Raw genomic sequence first — 18,786 nt, 5'->3', positions numbered from 1 at the left:
AAATGTTCATTGAGCTCCCAGGCAGCTATCTGAAGTCCTTCTTAGAATAAGGGGAGGAAGAAAAAGATCAAATTTTAAAAAATAAATAAATAAGCCATACAACACAATAGGTAGACATTAAAGGGCAAGAGAGCGGAAGGGGGAAGGCAGAGACAGACAATAGCCTGGCCCTCAAGAAGCACCCAATATAGTGAAAAGGGAGAGAGTAAACGAGATCCGTATTTCTCCCTTCTCCCCATCCTGATCCTATACTACACATTATTTTCCTAATGTGTAGCTTTCATTACATCACTGTATGGCTAAAAACTTTTGATGGCTCCTCACTATTTAAACAAGTCCAAACTTCCCAGCTTGGAATAGAAAAGAGCATTCAAAGCCTTCCATGATTTGGTTGCATAGTATGCAGAGATTAGGAAGGCAGGCTTTGTAATTAGACTGCCTGGACTCAAATTCTTTCTCCATTGTTAGCTCTATTCCTTATTTTCTTTATCTGTAAAAAGAGATAAAAACAGTGCCTTACTTCACTGAGTTGTTGTGAGGATTAAATAAAATACCACTTATAAGTTAGCACATTATCTGGCAAATAGTAAGCATGCAAAAAAATGTGAGCTGCTATTTTTTTTTTTAGTTTTATCTAATTAATTTTATTTTAGGTTTTATCTTATATATTATTGTTGCTGTTGTTCAATCTCCATTTCCCACCTTACCTACTACAACAACACAATTGTAACAATTAACAATCCTGTTCTTCAGGAAAACTGAACTTTTTAGTATCTCCTAAACACCGACCTCTATGCTCATGCTTTCACTCAGCCTGGAAAATACAGTACTGTGTTATCTCCAAGTAGGCCGGGAGCAGTGGCTGCCACCTGTAATCCTAACACTTTGGGAGGCTGAGGCAGGAGGATCTCTTGAGCCCAAGAGTTTGAGGGTACAGTGAGCTATGATAGTTCCACTGCACTCCACCCTGGGCAACAGAGCAGGAGCTTGTCTGGGGGTGGGGAAGGGTGAGGGGAAAGGATCCTAACCATTCTCCTTGGCAGCTCCATTCCTAGGCCACCTCTTTTGGGCACAATTCTCTGATGTCCCAGCCCCGTAACACGTTACAGACACTCATCACACAAACTCTGGCTAGATTTATCTCAGTATCCTATAGAGTTCTAGCAAGTTTGTAAATGTACATGCTAGGGCTCAATCAATGTTTGATAAAAGAATTCCTATATTTCCTCTCTCTCATCCAACCACTATCTTGGACAACAGCTCCACATCCCAAGTAAAAAGACCTTTTCCACAGTATCTCATAAAGCTGGCCAGTTAATTTTCTTTTCTATTACCGATGTGGGGTAATTTCTAATGTAATATAGCACCCAGCACATTGTAAATGTCTAAATATTCAGAGAGTTTAAACGGATTTCACCTCGTCTTTTAATTTCAATTGTCATTTTATTCATTATGATCAGGTATGGCTCAACCTTAGAAATAGATTTTAGTATTCACTTGCCCACAAACTCATCCGTCAATTTCTGGCCATCCTGCTCCTGTCCCAATAAGTTATTTATCAGTTTTTTTTTTGGGGGGGGTAATTCAAAACCTCAGTAAAGTAAGAATCAGAAAATCAGATATCTATAGGTATATAACAGTAAATGAGTAAAGCAAGAGAGTAGTGCAGGCCACTCAGAATTAGGAAACATGTATGCCACTTAAAAGTTTCAGCTAGTTACTGCTATGAGAGAATACAGGCTTGGTGTTGACAGATCTTCCAATTTTTCAAGATAAGTCAGAAACTCAGAAGTTTGTGTACAATCTTAAGACAATAAAAATATTGTATAAACCAAACAGGTCAAATCTAACCATAGGTTGCCAGTTTGTATCCTCTGCTACAGAAGTTCTCTGCAAAAGAAGTGATGGTGTGGGAGGTGTTCCATCCCAGCAGACAGTCTGAGGCAGTCCCTAAAACTAAGCAGCTCTGTGGAAGCATCTCCTGGAACACTTAGCCTAACTCCCAACCATTCTGATTTGACCTGAAAGCGAAATTAACTTGACAATTTAATTGAACATAGTGAGCTCCTACCCTGTGCCAGGTGTTAGGGAATCAGAAATGAACAGTAGTGCTAAGTAACAGCAATATTTATTGAGCATTTTCTAGGTGCCAGGCACTGTTTCATTACATGAATTAACTCATTTAATTCTCACAACATCCCTATGAAATAAGCACTATTATTTTTATCTTAAAGATGGGGAACGTGAGACACAAAGAGGTTTTATATAATTTGTCCAAGGTCACACAATTAGCAAGCAGCAGAGCTGGAATTAAGACCTACAACAGACTCCATCAAAAACAGCTCAAAATTTGAAAGCGAGCCACATTCAATAAATGGTGCTGGGATCACTGGTTATGCATAGGGAAAAAATGAAACTAGACCTTACCTCACACCACACACAAGAATCAATTCTAAGTGGATTAGAGATCTAAACATTAAAGGCAAAACAGTAGAAATTCTAGAATATAAGGAATAACTTGGAGGAGGAAAAGATTGATAAGTCTCACATTAAAATTTATAACTTTTAAACACAAGACACCTTAAACAGATTTTTAAAATAAGCAATAAACTGGGAAGTGACATCTGTAATACATATAAACAACAAAGGATTAATAATTAGAATACATAAATCTTTTGAAAAAGACAGCCCAATAGAAAAATGGCAAAACAAGGCCTAGTCTAAGCTATAAACCTGGCACTACCGCAGATGCCACACAGCATACTCCAGAACAGTAGACCTTGCCATCACTGACTGATAGATAATGTTCAGGGGTCTATGTCATGCTTCAGGTACACAGAGCACGGGGAATCTAGCCAAGGTGGTTATTCTCCATAGTATAGATATTGGGTGGCAAATCAGAGATCTATTCAGGTACACAGAGCACGGGGAATCCAGCCAAAGGGGCAGAGCCAAGATGGTTATTCTCCATAGTATAGATATTGGGTGGCAAATCAGAGATCTATTCAGGCACATAGATCAGGGGTCGACAAATGTTTTTGTAAAGGGTATTTTCAGCTTTATGAGCTGACACAACATCTCTGTCACAACTACTCAACTCCCCCATTGGTAGTGTGAAAGCAACCATAGACAATATGTAAATGAATGAGTGTTGCTGTGTTCCAATAAAACTTTACTTACAAAAACAGGTGGTGGGCCAGATTTGACCTAAGCGCCACAGTTTGCTGACCCCTGACATAGATAGCTGTGATTTTCCTGCACTCTAGAAGACTTTCCACGACTTTCCCTGCCTCTTATGTCTGCTGATACTTACCTCTGACTTCCTTAAGCAAAAACTACACCACATTTGACAGCTTTCAATGGTTTTCCAAAAGTGTATTACTCTACCAAAAAAACCTTTTCTCTGCTATCTGTGACAATTCTTCCATCATTTTCTTCTCACCTTTTTTTAACCTCTTTGACAGCCACCATCCCAAACTAGAAATCTAAAAAATCCTTCCCCTTTTTTAACCACTCACAATGTCAATTATCAACACCTGAAAATTCTAACTCCACTTAATGCCTACAGTCTCTGTCTTAGTTTGGATGCTCATTATTTCTTCCCTGCTCTTCAGTCGATGCTCTTTCCAAAGAGCATCCATTTATTTCCTAAAATTTAAACCTCATCCCCTGGAGTTCTACTCAGCCACAAAAAACAATGGTGATCTAGCACCACTTGTATTATCCTGGATACAGCTGGAGCCTATTCTACTAAGTGAAGCATCACAAGAATAGAAAAACAAGCACCACATGTACTCACTATCAAATTGGTATTAACTGATCAACACTTATGTGCACATATAGTAGTGACATTCATCAAGTGTCGGGCAAGTGGTGGGGGGAGGAGGGGACGAGTATATTCACACCTAATGGGTGCGGTGCGCACCGTCTGGGAGATGGACACACTTGAAGCTCTGACTCGGGTGGGGCAAAGGCAATATATGTAACCTCAACATTTGTACCCCTGTAATATGCTGAAATAAAAAATAAAAATTAATTAAAAATAAAAACAAAAAAATAAAGTATTATCCATTATTGGGAATATGCTTTTAGAAGTAAAGGATGCCAACTCTAGTGCAATGAGCTGCTGTAATAATAATAGCATACAGTTGTACAGCACATTACAAATTACACATTAACACGTTCTTTAATAAGCAAAAAAAAATTTAAACCTCATCATACACCTCCTTCTTGAAAATCTTGAATGTCTCCCTTTCAGCTAAGGATCCAGTCTAAACTCCTCAGCAAGGTCCTTCACAATCAGGTTCCAAACAACTTTACCAGTCTTATCTCTGACTACACTTTCACACACACTCTAGGGTACAGCCACATTCCATTAAATTCCCTGAAAACGTTAAGTCTTTACCTGAAAAACTCTCCTCTCCAACTCTCACTGGGAAACTTCTGTATCTTTCAGGACACATCCCAAACGTCACTCCTTCAGAAAACTTTCCCCAATTCCTAAAAGCAGAGACACATCCACCTCTGTGTTCTAACAACCTTTAATAATTCTCCTTTGGCATTTACCATCCTGAACTATCATTGTTTACATGCCTACTTCTTTCATGGGACTGAATATCCAAAGTGAAATGACTCTGCCTTAAAGAATTCTGAATCTTCAGAGGCCAGCATAATGTTTGACATGCAGTAGATGTCTGGAGGCACAGTAAATGTTTGTTGAATGGAAGACATGCCTGGTAGTTAAAAGTAGGGTTTCTTAACCTGGGGGGCTCACAGACGTGAGTCCAGAGATAGAATTCAGAGTGGTCCATGACTTGGATAGGAAAAAAAAAAAAAAAAAAAGTACCTCTATATTCACTAACCTCTAACTGGGAGTTACCATTTTATTCAAATATGAATGTAGGTAACAAATCATTCTAGTATCAGCAATATTTGTGACTCTGTACCAATAGAAATCACAAATATCTTTATATCATACTGCCTTACGAAGACACAGAACAAATGAATTGTGTTGCTGTATGTATATGGTATTGAAAATCTTATTTTATGAATACCCTCATAACTTTTTTGTTGAAAGTCCTTTTTGATTACATGGGGTCCTGGACCTATTATATCATGACTGATTTAAATAGTTTCCTTCAGAACTCTCCCACAGCCCATGTGAACTTTGAATTCTTTTCAGTCATGATGGAAATTCAATTAAGGTTTAAACACAATAGAAATTCTGGGTCTCTACCATGGTCCACTGGTTTTTTTTAAGGCTTTTTGTGTCCTTTACTGTATAGTTAACACCTAGAAAAGAGGAAGCATCTCTTAAAACACTGGAAAGTTAGAGGGTCTTGAAGATAACTTCTTTGCACAAATGGGGTAAGCTAGGAAAAATCAAATAGCTGGTCACCTATACTTTTTTATATAACCTTCAACCTTTGTATTGACAAACTCGTTATAAAAACAAAACAAATTAATTAACAGTTCTTTAATAAATACTGTCATGTTTGACTTAACACTTTTCTCCTAGCTAGCAAGTTCCTTTAAAGCAATGTGTTGAATGAGGAGGCAGCCAACCATTTCCAGGAGCCCCTCTACCACTAATAAGATTTTGAGAAGTCAGCTTTACCTTTCTATGTCTCAGTTAAAATCACTACATGATTTTAAATCATCATATGATCTCTCAGGCTCTTGTAGTTTTACACATTCAGTCTCCTTCATTCTTACTGGCTTCAATAACGCCTTTCTGATGACCTCTCCAGGTGACCCTGCTCTTAAGCTGTAGGCTGTCCCCTTCCAGGGAAGATACCTTGGGTCACCGCCCCCAAACAGCCTGGTCCCTCCTTTTAAAGACACACACACACACACACACACACACACTCCTCCCTAAATTGATGTAGGTTCTCTCCTAGCTTGCCAACCAGTTCCACGCTCTGTACCCCTTTTGCCGGCCAGCTCCTGCATCCAAACCTCAGCCCCCCTTTTCTCTCATCAAATCCCTTCTTTTCCTGTTGCTCCCCCCAGTAGGAGGTGGAGGATCCTGGGGGCAGGTAAGTACTCAGTCTCTTAGGAGTTATACGGATTTGCAATTCAGCTCCAGGACCCCAAGGACTGCCCCAATCTGATACACACATCTGTACCCAAAGGGCCCCCATTTCTAACCAATCACCTCCTCCCCTCCCCGCAAAGAACTGCTCCAGCCCTGACAGCTTGAGCTCGGCCCTTATGCCGCTCCTCCAGCCCCCAGGCCCTACCTGCACTGGGGCTCTAACACGGCCCACGGCCTAACCCAGCTCCACGTCTTGCTATCCCCTCAGCTCACGGACCCCGACACGGGTTCCGTTCGGACCCAGTGTTCCTTTTCTGCAACCCCAGCCATGACCCCACATCTGGCTCCTGCCTGTTCCCCGGGCCTGGAGCGCCACCCGGTGCAGACCCCGGCCAGCTGTGCACTCCCTCAGCGCCCCGGACCTCGCGCCCCGCACCCTCCCCAACCCTAGCCTGGCCGCCGCTCCCTCCAGCGCCCCCGCCCGCAGGCCCGGGGCCCGCTCCCCAACATGGCGACGGGGACACAAGCGCGGCGGGCGGGGCGGCTCCGGGCCGGGCCCGAGTGCCGGCCGTGCTGCACAGTCGCCCGGCGCCATTTTCCCGCGCCGGGCCCGGGCGGCGCCTCCTCCCCAAGGAGCCAACAGGGCCGGGACCACGGACGCCCGGCGGGCCCACCCCTTACGGGCCCGCGTCGCCGTCGCCTCACCTGAGCGCGGCCCCGGCCCTCCCGGGCGGGCCTTGGAGCGCCGGCCCGGGCCGTGCGTGCCCGCCGCCGTCCGTGCGTCCGTCCGTGCGTCCGTCCTCGCGTGCGCCCGTCTGTCCGGCCGTCCGCGCCCGGCCGCCCGCAGCCCGACCCGGCAGGGCCTCAGGGAGCCGGCGGGGAGGGGGATGGGCCGGACCGGGCCGGGGAGGGAGGGGGAGGGAGGGAGAGAGGGAGGGAGCGCGAGAAGGGGCGGGGCGGGCCCGAGGGGCGGGGCATTGTCCACGTGACCAAACGTCCCAGGGAGCGCGAGGTGGAGCGCGCGCCACCTCACTTGGGTGCCGAGTGCTTAGTGCGGGAAGGGGGGCGGGGATGGAAAGGAAATCTGGTTCCCTGCTCTGCAATCTCGCCAGTGGTCTCCCCATTCGGAAGCACTGCACAGCCCTATGCAAGCGCTCTAGCTGAGAATCCTTGGGCATGTCAGCTCCAAGCCTCAGTTTACCCATCTAATCTATGGGGACGATAATAGTGCTTATGAAGAGGAAATGGGGGAAGATATAGAAAGCACTTGTCACAGTGCCTGACACATAGTGTCTGATAATAACTTTAGGAGTGATAAAGATAATAGCCTTTATTATTACTTGCCTATGAATCCTCCCTACCCTTTGCCGTCAGTATCGCTCTTGCAAGCTGGGTGCTCAATAGTAGAATTTTTGAGTGAACGAGTGTGGCCCCTCCTCTCTTGCCAAATGTAAAGAGGCCTCCACAGCACTGGAGTTGATGTCCGTCATACAGGCCTGGATTCAGAGCTTGGTATCTGTGCGATTGTCTTTGCCTCTTTAAACCTCAGCTTCTTCATCTGTAAAATGGGAGTTAGGGGGCTGTTATGACCATCATAGGAGATAGATAAGCAGGTAGGTCATAAACTGATTGAATAGGTCAGTTATAGTGGTCCCATCTAAGAAAGGAAGTCAGGAACCCTTTCATTTCACAAATATTTACTGAGCACACTGTGCTTGGACTCGTGCAGTAGCACACGCACTGCTTTTTCACATCTAACCTGCACCCACAAAATCAATTCTCCACCCTGCTGTCAGAGTAACGTTTCTAAGTCAGAAATCTGATCATTTCACTCTCCTACTTAAAAGCATCTGATGGCCCTACATTGCTCTTAAGATAAAGGCCAAATAAATGTCTTCTGTTGCCCTCCCCACATCACCAGACTTATCTCAGGGGCTTCTTCCCCTCTCTCTGGGTCATAACTAAAGCGATAAGTTTTTACACATTGTACTTCTCCGTTCTCAGTACTCTTGTACATGCTGATCCCTCTGCCTGCAATGCTCTCCCCACTTAGATAACTCATGAGCCTTCAGATCCAAGTTCAAACATGACTACCCCAAGGATACCTTCCCTGACCACTTCCCAGACAGGTTCTCTTAGCACCATGTACTTGTCCTCAATAGATTAGTCTAGCTTGTTTATTACTTTTCTTTGCTACCAGACTGTGGACTCCATACGGAAGGAAACCTTATGTATCTTATTTACTGCTGTTTCCTCAGCACAGAGCACAGTGCCTGGCACAGAGTAGGCATTTGATAAATATTTTCTATGTATGTGAATTCTAGGTGCCATGCTGGGTACTGGGCCCAACGGGGTGGAGAGAGACACAAAGAGAACAATAGGCAACCACCACAAGGGACCACCTTGGACCTTTGAGCCTATGAAAATAACACCAAAAGGATTTAAAAGAGCCTAGAGTTGTTTGTTTTTTTCGTGCTGATTTGTTTGAGTTCTTTGTAGATTCTGGATATTAGCCATATAGGTTGTGTAGTTTGTGAATATTTTCTCCCATTCTGTAGGTTGTCTATTTGCTTTGTTGATTATTCCTTAGCTGGGCAGAAGCTTTTTAATTTAATCAAGTCCCATTTATTTATTTTTGCTGTTACTGTAATTGCCATTGGAGTCTTAGTCATAAATTCTTTGCCTAGACCAGGGGTGGGGAACCTGCAGCCTTAAGGCCAGACATGGCCTTCTAGGTCCTTAAGTGTGGCCTTTTAACTGAATCCAAATTTTACAGAACAAATCCTTTTATTAATATATTTTTGTTTGTCTTTTATATTTTTATTTTATTTTTTAAATGAGCATATTTAACATACTGAAGAATAAAATACATTTCAATGAAAGAATCCTCCCAGATTGACCAGTGCAATTATTATAGAACATTAGTAAGCCATAAGGGCTAAGTTGACAGCTGCTCTGCTCGTGATTTAATTCTAACTTCCCTGCCTGACTGGTGCCATTACCCCATGAGGCTGGTTGGCAAGAGTTTGTGGGGTCAAGTATGCCAGTCTGTTACCAGCTTTTGACAACGGTGTGCTCTGTTTCTGCGTGAAGTGGAATTTGTGAATAGTTGCACAGCTCAACAGTATTTTTTAATTCTGTCTGCTTAACAGCCCATGATGTCAAAGAAGATCAAGAGAACACTGAAGGAAGAAAACAGATTTTTTAATGAGGATTGGGAATTGCAATATTATCTTGTTTCTGCTAAAGAGAAGATGATTTGCTTGCTTTGTGATACTGCAATATCAACATTAAAGAAATTCAATGCTCATCAGCATTATAACACTCATAAGGACCACAAATATTTTAAATTAAAGGGAGAGGCACGAAAGGTTGTATTGCAGAAATTAAAAAATGAAAAACATAAAGCAAAGACAATTCCTTCAAGGAGCAATAAGACCTGGAAATAGTGCCACTGAAGCAACTTATAAAGTAGCTTACATACTCAGGGAAAAAAAGGAAGCCATTCAGTGATGTAGAAATTGTGACAGAATGCATTGTGGAAGTTGTAGGATGCTTAGACCCTGATAACGTTTCAAAGTACAAACAACTGCCTCTTTCAAGGAGAGCCATAACTAATCAGCAGCATTAATTAGGCTTCAACTTAACAGAACAACTTCATGCAATACTTCAAAAGGAAAATATATATTATTCAATCACTTTGGATGAATGAACTGATGTCACTGACTTGGTGCAGGTTTTATACTTCATTTGGGTCATAACAGAAGATTTTCTTTGCTATGAAGAGTTACTCATTGTGGGCACTCTTGAGAACAGAACACACGGAATAAATATCTTCAACAACTTTCAAGATAAATGTCATGAAGTTGTACTGAATTCAGTAAATTTAGTGAGTATCTGTACAGATGGTGCACCTTCCATGACAGAAAAACATGAGGGTTTAGTGCACAGATAAGAAAAAATATTAACAGATCCAGATGCTCTAATTTCTTCTCATTGTATCTTGCATCAACAAAATCTCTGTGCTAAAGGTAATCTTTTAAGTGACACTTTGCAACAAGTCGTAAGTATTGTTAGCTATATTCATGCAAATGCAATACAGCATTTGGTAACATGCTAAGTTGAACATTGAGGTATTCAGTGAGGATTTGCCATATCATTCTAAAGTGTTGGCTATTGCCGGGACAGGTGTTAGCCAAAAGTTTATCTCTGTGAGAACAGATGATTATATTTTATGAAGCACAGAATCAGCAGTGTGAATTATTGAAAGAAGATTTGTATAGGAATACAGCATTTCTGTGTGATATGTCAAATCAAAATGACTTGATTATTTCTTTGCAAGGTAAAATTAAGTCTATATATGATATATGGTAAAGAAAATACGACCATTTTGAAAAAAGCTATATTCTTTCAAAACACTTATTCTTCAAAAGGAAATTTCGGATGAACGTTATCCCCAGTTAGGAAAGGTCATTGATGAGCAGGGTGATACATGTGAATCATTTGAAGACTACGTAGTTGTTATAGACCTATTAATTGGAGAATGCAATGAAAGAATCACTGACTTTGAGAATCATGACATCGCACTCAAATTAGCATTTCAGTCTCACCTAGTTGATATCATCAAGGCACCTAAAGAACTACAGATGGAATTGATTAAGCTCTCGGTAGATGACATTTTTTTTTTTTTTTTTTTTTTTTTTTAGATAGAGTCTCCCTCTGTTGCCCTGAGTAGAGAGCTCACAGCAACCTCAAACTCCTGGGCTCAAGTGATCCTCCTGTCTCAGCCTCCCAAGTAGCCGGGACTACAAGCATGTACCACCATACCCAGCTAGTTTTTTTCTGTTTTTAGTAGAGACAGGGTCTCACTCTTGCTCAGGCTGGTCTCGAATTCCTAAGCTCAAGCGATCCTCCCACCTCGGCTTCCAAGAGGCTAGGATTACAGGTATGAGCCACTGCACTCGGCCAATAGATGACATTTTAAAATCATTGTTGGATGCTAAGAAAGATCCAACTGAAATATGGAAAAATGCCATAGAATACCCACACCTTTGGTAACATGCCCGAGAAATGCTTTCTTGCTTTTCAACCACTTATTGCTGCAAAACTACATTCTCCTACCTACCCCAAATTAAGATGCCCTTAAGGTCAAAAATGACTGATACCCATTTAGAGGATCTACTGAAACTATGGACCTCCATGCTGTAACCAAACATTCAAATGCTTTCCAACAAAATGCAGACACGACAAAGTCATTAAAAGGTTAGTTAACTTTAAAATTAACATTTTTGGAATTATTAAGTACTTATTGGTTAGATTTTTACGAAATAATATACATTTTTAATCATATCTAATTCAAGTTTCTTGATTGCAGCCTTATTTGATTACAGCTAAATTAATGCAATCTTCCAAAATGAAAAGGCTCCCCATCCCTGGCCTAGACTGATATCTAGAGGAGTTTTTTCTGTATTTTCTTCTGGAATTCTTATGGTTTCATACCTTACATTTAAGTCTTCTATCCATCTTGAATTAATTTTTGTGAGTGGTGAGAGTTAGGAGTCCCGTTTCCTTCTTCTGCATGTAGCTATCCAATTTTCCCAGCACCATTTATTGAATAGGGCTTCTTTTCCCCAGTGTACATTGTTGTCTGCTTTGTCAAAGACTGGTTGGCCTGAACAACCCCATTAAAAAGTGGGCAAAAGACATGACCAGAAGTTTTTCAAAAGAAATATACAAATGGCCAAGAAACGTGAAAAAATGCTCAGCATAACTAATCATCAGGAAAATGCAAATTAAAACCACAATGAGATATCACCTTACTCCGGTTAGAATGGCTTTATTAAAAGGTCCCAAAACAATAGATGCTGGCATGGATGCAGAGAGAAAGGAATGCTTGTACACTCTTGGTGGGACTGCAAATTACTACAACCCCTACAGAAAACAGCATGGAGATTTCTCAAAGAACTAAAAGTAGACCTACCATTCCATCCAGCAATCCCACTACTGGGTATCTACCCAAAGGAAAAGAAGTCATTTTATCAAAAAGACACCTGCACCTGAATGTTTATTGCAGCACAATTCACCATTGCAAAATCTGGAATCAACCCAAGTGCCCATCTGTTCATGAGTGGATTGACAAAATATGGCATATGTATACCATAGAGTACTACTCACCCATAAAAAGGATGAATTAATGCCTTTTGCAGCAATTTGGAAGGAAATGCAGACAATTATCCTAAGCGAAGTATCTCAAGAATGGAAAAACAAATGCCACATGTACTCTGTAATAAATTGGAACTAACCAATGGGCACACAAGTGCACATAGGAAAGAAAAATCACTGGAAATGAAGCAGGGGGGAAGACAAAGGAGGGGAGGGGCAAAACCCACCTAATGAGTACAATAAACACTATTTGGGTGATGGGCACATTTATAGCCCTGACTCAAGCCATGTAACAAAAACATGTATACACTCTTAATATTTTGAAATTAAAAAAGAACTTGGGGCAAAAAATTTTAAGCTTTTTTTTTTTTTTTTTGAGACAGAGTCTCACTCTGTTGCCCAGGCTAGAGTGAGTGCCGTGGCGTCAGCCTAGCTCACAGCAACCTCAAACTCCTGAGCTCAAACGATCCGCCCACCTCAGCCTCCCAGAGTGCTAGGATTACAGGCGTGAGCCACCGCACCCGGCCTTTTTTTTTAACTTTTAAAAAACTGGGCCTGGTGTGGTGGCTCACATCTGTAATTCTAGCACTTTGGGAGGCTGAGGCAGGAGGATTGCTTGAGGCTGGGAATTCCAGACCAGCCTGGGCAACAGTGATACCCTGTCTCTACAAAAACATAGAAAAATTAGCCAGGCTTGGTGGTGCATGCCATGCCTATAGTCCCAGCTACCTGGGAAGCTGAGGCAGTGGGATTGCTTGAGCCCAGGAGTTTGAAGTTATACTGAGCTATGATGATGCCACTGCACTCTAGCTGGGTCAACAGCAACAGAGCGAGACCCTGTCTCAAAAACATAAAAAAAAATGGGCAAAGGATTTGAATAGACATTTATCCAGGTAAGATATACAAGTGATTAAAAAGCACATGAAAAGATGCTCAACCTCACTAGGCATTAGGAAAATGCAAATCAAAACCACAGTGACATACCACTTCACATCCATTCAGATTGCTATTTTTTTTTTTTTAAAAGGCAGAATATAACAAGTGTTGGCAAGGATGTGGAGAAATTGGAACTCGTATGCATTGCTGGTGGGAATGTAAATTGGTGCAGCCACAATGGAAAAGTGTTGCAGTTCCTCAAAAAGTTAAACATAGGCACACCTGTAATTCTAGCTACTCGGGAGGCTGAGGTGGGAGGACTGCTTGAGCCCAGGAGTTTGAATCCAGCCTGGACAACATAGGGAGATTCTGTCTCAAAAAAAAAAAAAAAAAAAAAAAAGTTAAACATACGATTAACCTGTGAGCTAGTAATTCCACTTCCAGATATATACCCAAAAGAATTGAAAGCAAGGTTTTTTGTTCTTTGTTTTTGTTTTTGCTTTTTTGAGACAGAGTCCCACTCTGTTGACCAGGCTAGAGTGCAGTGGCATCATCATAGTTCACAGCAACCTCAAACTCCTGGGCTAAAGCTATCCCCCTGCCTCAGCTTCCCAAGTCACATCTGGCTGATATTTTTCTTTTTTGTAGAGATGGGATCTCGCTCTTGCTCAGGCTGGTCTCGAACTCCTGTCCTCAAGCAATCCTCCCACCTTGGCCTTTTTAAAAAAATTTTTTCTTTTTAGGAAACAGGATCTCACTCTGTCACCAAGTCTGGGGCACAATGGCCCAATCATAGCTCACTGTACCTTGAATTCCTGGGGTCAAATGAGCCTCCTGCCTTAGCCTCATTAATAGCTAGGACTAGAGGCATGAGCCACTACTCTTGGCTAATTTTTGCAGTAATTTTTCTGAGACAGGGTCTCACTCTGTCACCTGGGCTGATGTCACCAGTGGCATCATCATGGCTTACTGCAACCTCAAACTCCTGGACTCAAGCGATTCTCCTGCCTCAGCCTCCAAGTAGCTGGGACTATAGGTGTGCACCATCACATCTGGCTAATTTTTCTTTTCTTTTTTTTTTTTTTTTTAAGAGATTGGGCTTTGAAATCAAAACATCCAAGTTCAGGTTCTAGCTCTGCCATTTATTAGCTGTGTGATCTTGGGCAAATCCAACTTCTTTGTTATACAGATGAGGAAACAGGAACCAAAAAGCGATAAATGACTTGTTCAACAGGGTCTAAAGTATTCTGTCTTTTATTTTGATTGTTTTTAAAGTTTTACTTGTTTTTTGTTTTGTTTTGTGTTCTTATTAGACTGTATGCTCCCCAAGGAAGCTATTTTTGCAATATCATCTTGTAATATAACTTAACTTTTTTGTGCTTCAGCTGCCTCATCTATAAAATGCAGATAATAAGGGCTCCTACCTCATAAGGTTGTCAAGAAGATTAATGAGTTAATACATATAAACATTTAGAAGGGTGCTTAGTGCATGTGATAGCCATGACAAGCAAATAGATTATCAGAGGCTTCTGAAGAGGTTATCAAATGCTTTCACAGAATGTTTTGAGCAAGAAAAGCAGTTCTGAAACACCCAGTATTGTTCTGCCTTCAGACTAAAGAAAAAGCAGATCAATTATTCCTTGATATGAACAATTTGACTAGCATTTATTGAACTTCTACTTTCATATGTGTATCCAAATGGGCATAAGTTTTATATCAATAAGATTGATAGTGAATACTTGAATGATGTATTTAAGAAAAATAGTAGCAAACGAGTGGTGTGTGGGGGGAGAATAAAACCACCTAGAGAGTGTCAACATTCTACTCTCTGCAGGGTTCATCGCAATAGTGCCAAATGACAAGCTTACAACATTTATTTGGGCAAGTTGTGCCCTGCCAGAGAGTATCTCTTTTAAGTGACTGCCAATCATATGGCAGACATTGTAATTTGTAAATTTATTGTGATAATTTACCAGTAGATGACAGTAAAATGTCTTGTTATTATTACAAAATCCTTTCATTGTAACAATTTTTAGACAAGTGGAAATAAAGTGCCTTGAGGAGAGGGTCACTTCTACTTTGCATAAAGGAATAATATGGGCAAGCAATGGCTTGCTGTTCAGGAGAAAAGGATTGAAAAATAAAAGGAATACAGCGATAACTACACAACTGAAAAAAATGGAAAGGTATCAAGAAGTGACAAAAAAGAAAGAAAGAAAGAGAGAGAGAGAAAGAAAGAAAGGAAGGAAGGAAGAAAAAAGAAAGGAAGGAAGGAAGGAAAGAAGAAAGAAAGGGAAAGGGAATGGGAGAAATATTCTTAGGACTTAAAAACCTGTTTTCAAAAATACTCTGATTTTCTCAAACTTTTTATTAGAATGTAATATAAAGACATAAAAGTACACAAATCATAAGCATAAAGCCTGGTGAATTTTCACAAAGTAAGCACATGTGTCTAACGAGCTAACAAGCACCCAAAGCAAGAAACAGAACATTACCAGCCACACAAAAGCCCCTTTGGGTCATTACCCACAGCCCCCGAGGGTAAACACTATTCTGACTTCTAATTCTGTAGATGAGGCTCTCCAGGAGTTAAACTTTATATAAATGGAATCATACAGAATGTATCCTTTTGAATCTGGCTTCTTTTGCTCAATTTTATGTTTTTGAGAATCATCTTTATATATTATTGCATGTAGTTGTAGTTTGTTCATTATAGCATTTCTTTTCTTTTTTTTTTTTTTTTTAAGCCAGTGTCTTGCTCTGTCGCCCCCACTAGAGCGCAGTGGTGTCACGATAGCTCACTGCAACCTCAAACTCTTGGGCTCAAGTGATCCTCCTGCCTCAGCCTCCTGAATCGCTAGGACTACAGGCACACACCACCACACCAGGCTAATTTTTTCTATTTTTAGTAGAGTTGGGGTCTTGCTCTTGCTCGGGCTGGTCTCGAACTCCTGAGCTCAAGCTATCCTCCTGCTTTGGCCTCCCATAGTGCTAGGATTATAGGCATGAACCACTCTGCCCAGCCCCTCTGAGTAGCATTTGATTATCTGAATATACCACAATTTATGCATTTTACTGCTCATGAGCATGTGGGTTTCTACTTTAGGGCTATTTTTAATTACAGTGCTATGAACATTCTTGTACATGTCTTGGATGAATGCATGTACAATTTTCTGCTGGATATATACCTGGGCTTTTCTTGGAAGTAGTTTGTTAGTATATACTACTAATTTAATCTCTTTACTTGTTATACATCTATTCTTCTTGAGTAAGTTTTGGTATGTGTCTTTCTAGGAAATTTTCCATTTCCTCTAAGTTAGCTGATTTATTAACATACAATTGTTCATAGTATTTCTTTATAATCCCTTTTATTTCTGTAAGATTGATAATACTGCCCCCCTTTAACTTCTGATTATAGCAATTTGAGTCTTCTCTCTTTTCATTTTTAAATTTTATTTATTTGTTTGCTTATTTATTTATTTTGAGATAGGGTCTTGCTCTGTTGCCCAGGCTAGAGTGCAGTGGCATCATCATAGCTCACTGCAACCTCAAACTCCTGGGCTCAAGCAATCCTCCTGCCTCAGCCTCCCAAGTAGCTGGGACTACAGGCATGCACCACCATGCCTGGCTAATTTTTTATATATATATATTTTTAGTTGTCCAGCTAATTTCTTTCTATTTTTAGTAGAGATGGAGGTCTTACTCTTGCTCAGGCTGGTCTCGAACTCCTGAGCTCAAACCATCCACCCGCCTTGGCCTCCCATAGTGCTAAGATTACAGGCGTGAGCCACCACGCCTGGCCATAATTTTGTTAATTTTTTTCAAAGAACCTGGGTTTGGGTTCATTGATTCTCTGTATTGTTTTTCTATTCACTATTTTATCAGAGTCTGATAATCTCTGTTTCTTGGATTGTTTAATCCATTCACATTTAATGTTATTATTGAATTCGTATGTCTTTTGATGATATGATTCATCTAGATTATTTCCCTCCTGTTGTGGAAAATAAGTCTTCTGTTTCCTTCACCACTAGAAGCAGATTTGCAAGAAAAAGACCAATAATACTGACCAATTACAATCATTAAAAAAGCTTACTAGCTGGGCATGGTGGTGTGAACTTGCAGTCCTAGCTATTTGGAAAGCTGAGATGAGAGGATCACTTGAGCCCAGGAGTTTCAGTCTAGCCTGAGCAACATAGCAAGACCGTGTCTCTAAAAAACAAAGAAAAAAAAGCTTACTAATGCTAACCAAGATGGTGAAGGAACTATCAAAAATATCAAAGTTAAAAAGCATGTAGTAAACTGGGCACTGTGGTTGGAGCCTATAATCCCAGCTACTGGGGAGGCTGAGGTGGAGGACCATTTGAGGATAGGAGTTCAAGACTAGGAGTTCAAGACCAGACTCAGCAACATAGACCCTGTATCTAAAAAAATAAAATAAAATAAAATAAAAAATAAAAAAAAATTTAATAAAATAAAATTTAAAATAAAAGAATATTGAAGGCAGTGTGAAATATAATCCCATTTTTACTTTTTAAACAGAATAACATGTTAATATACAGAAAAAAGAAGTTAGAAGAATATGTACTAAATTACTAATAATGAGATTTCTGGAAAGTTGGAATTTTGAGGAGGTGGATCATCTACATTACATATTTATGAACTGTTTCATATTTGAATAGCTGTTACATCTGCAATAAGATAAAATAATAGGGCCAGGTGTGGTGAATCATGCCTGTAATGCAAGTACTTTGGGAGGCCAAGGCAGAAGGATCACTTGAGGCCAAGAGTTCAAGACCAGCCTGGGCAATGTACTGAGACACCCCCCCCACCCCCCCGCCCCATCTCTACAAAAAATAAAAAAAAGTAGCCGGGTATGATGGCACAAGCCTGTAGTCCCAGCTACTCAGGTGAGGCAGGAGGATTGCTTGAGCCCAGGAGTTCAAGGCTGCAATGAGGTATGAGAGTGCCACTGCACTTTAGCCTGGGCAATAGAGGAAGACCTTGTCTCAAAAAAATAAAGAGTTTTTTTTTTAAAGAAGAGAGGAACATAGTCTTTGGAGTCAAATGGATTACTTTTGAATCACGGATCTGCCAACTATCAGCTGGGTGACCATGAGTAAGTTACTTCATGTCTCTAGTTAACCAAAATTTCCTCATCCATAAAATGGAGAAATTAATACCAGCCTCAAGAACGACTCATCTACCTCACCAGTTTCATCTCATGCCATCACCCCCTCAATGTGCTCTAGTATGAGGGTCAGCACACTACTTATGCCAAACTGGGTCTATTTCTGCAAAATAACATTTTATTGGAATACATCCACAGCCATTTGTTTACATATCATCTACAGCTGCTTTTTCACTATAACAGCAAAGGTGAGTCATTATTACAGCAATGATACGACCTACAAAGCCTGCAATATTTACTATCTGGCCCTTTGCAGAAAAAGTTTGTCAACCCCTGCTCTAGGAAGAATATATAGACATTCTTCCACCTCCTAAAGCATGACACATTCCTTCTCACAATACCTTTGAATATACTGTCCCCTTTGCCTAGAAGGACATTCCCACATCCCACATCTAATCCAATACTACTCATCCTCATTCAGAGAGGCTTTTGCTGATTCCCAAACTAGATTAACTTTGTTGCTATACATTTTCATAGTACACCTCATGGAGCTTACTGTGATGGTAATTACTAACCTAATTAG

At 40.9% G+C, this 18,786-nt stretch overlaps 1 protein-coding gene across 6 annotated transcripts in view; it reads right to left on the bottom strand.

Annotated features, from left to right (window-relative positions):
- The window catches only part of NCOA6 (nuclear receptor coactivator 6), a 98,334-nt gene extending 91,408 nt beyond the window's left edge, over positions 1 to 6,926 (bottom strand). For 4 of the 6 annotated variants that reach the window (XM_069495405.1, XM_069495407.1, XM_069495408.1 and 1 more), the window contains exon 1: positions 6,743 to 6,867. The gene's annotated coding sequence lies outside the window, so the exon portion shown is untranslated. Of the gene's footprint in view, positions 1 to 4,405; positions 4,462 to 6,742 lie in introns of those variants that run through there. The other 2 variants (XM_069495411.1, XM_069495406.1) reach the window with 2 other exon arrangements.
- Positions 6,927 to 18,786: the final 11,860 nt, after the last annotated feature.

Source organism: Eulemur rufifrons, chromosome 20 (genome assembly GCF_041146395.1).
Source record: "Eulemur rufifrons isolate Redbay chromosome 20, OSU_ERuf_1, whole genome shotgun sequence".
Classification (NCBI taxonomy): domain Eukaryota; kingdom Metazoa; phylum Chordata; class Mammalia; order Primates; family Lemuridae; genus Eulemur; species Eulemur rufifrons.
Note: the sequence above shows the minus strand (reverse complement) of the source record. Positions and strands in the feature narration are given on the sequence as shown.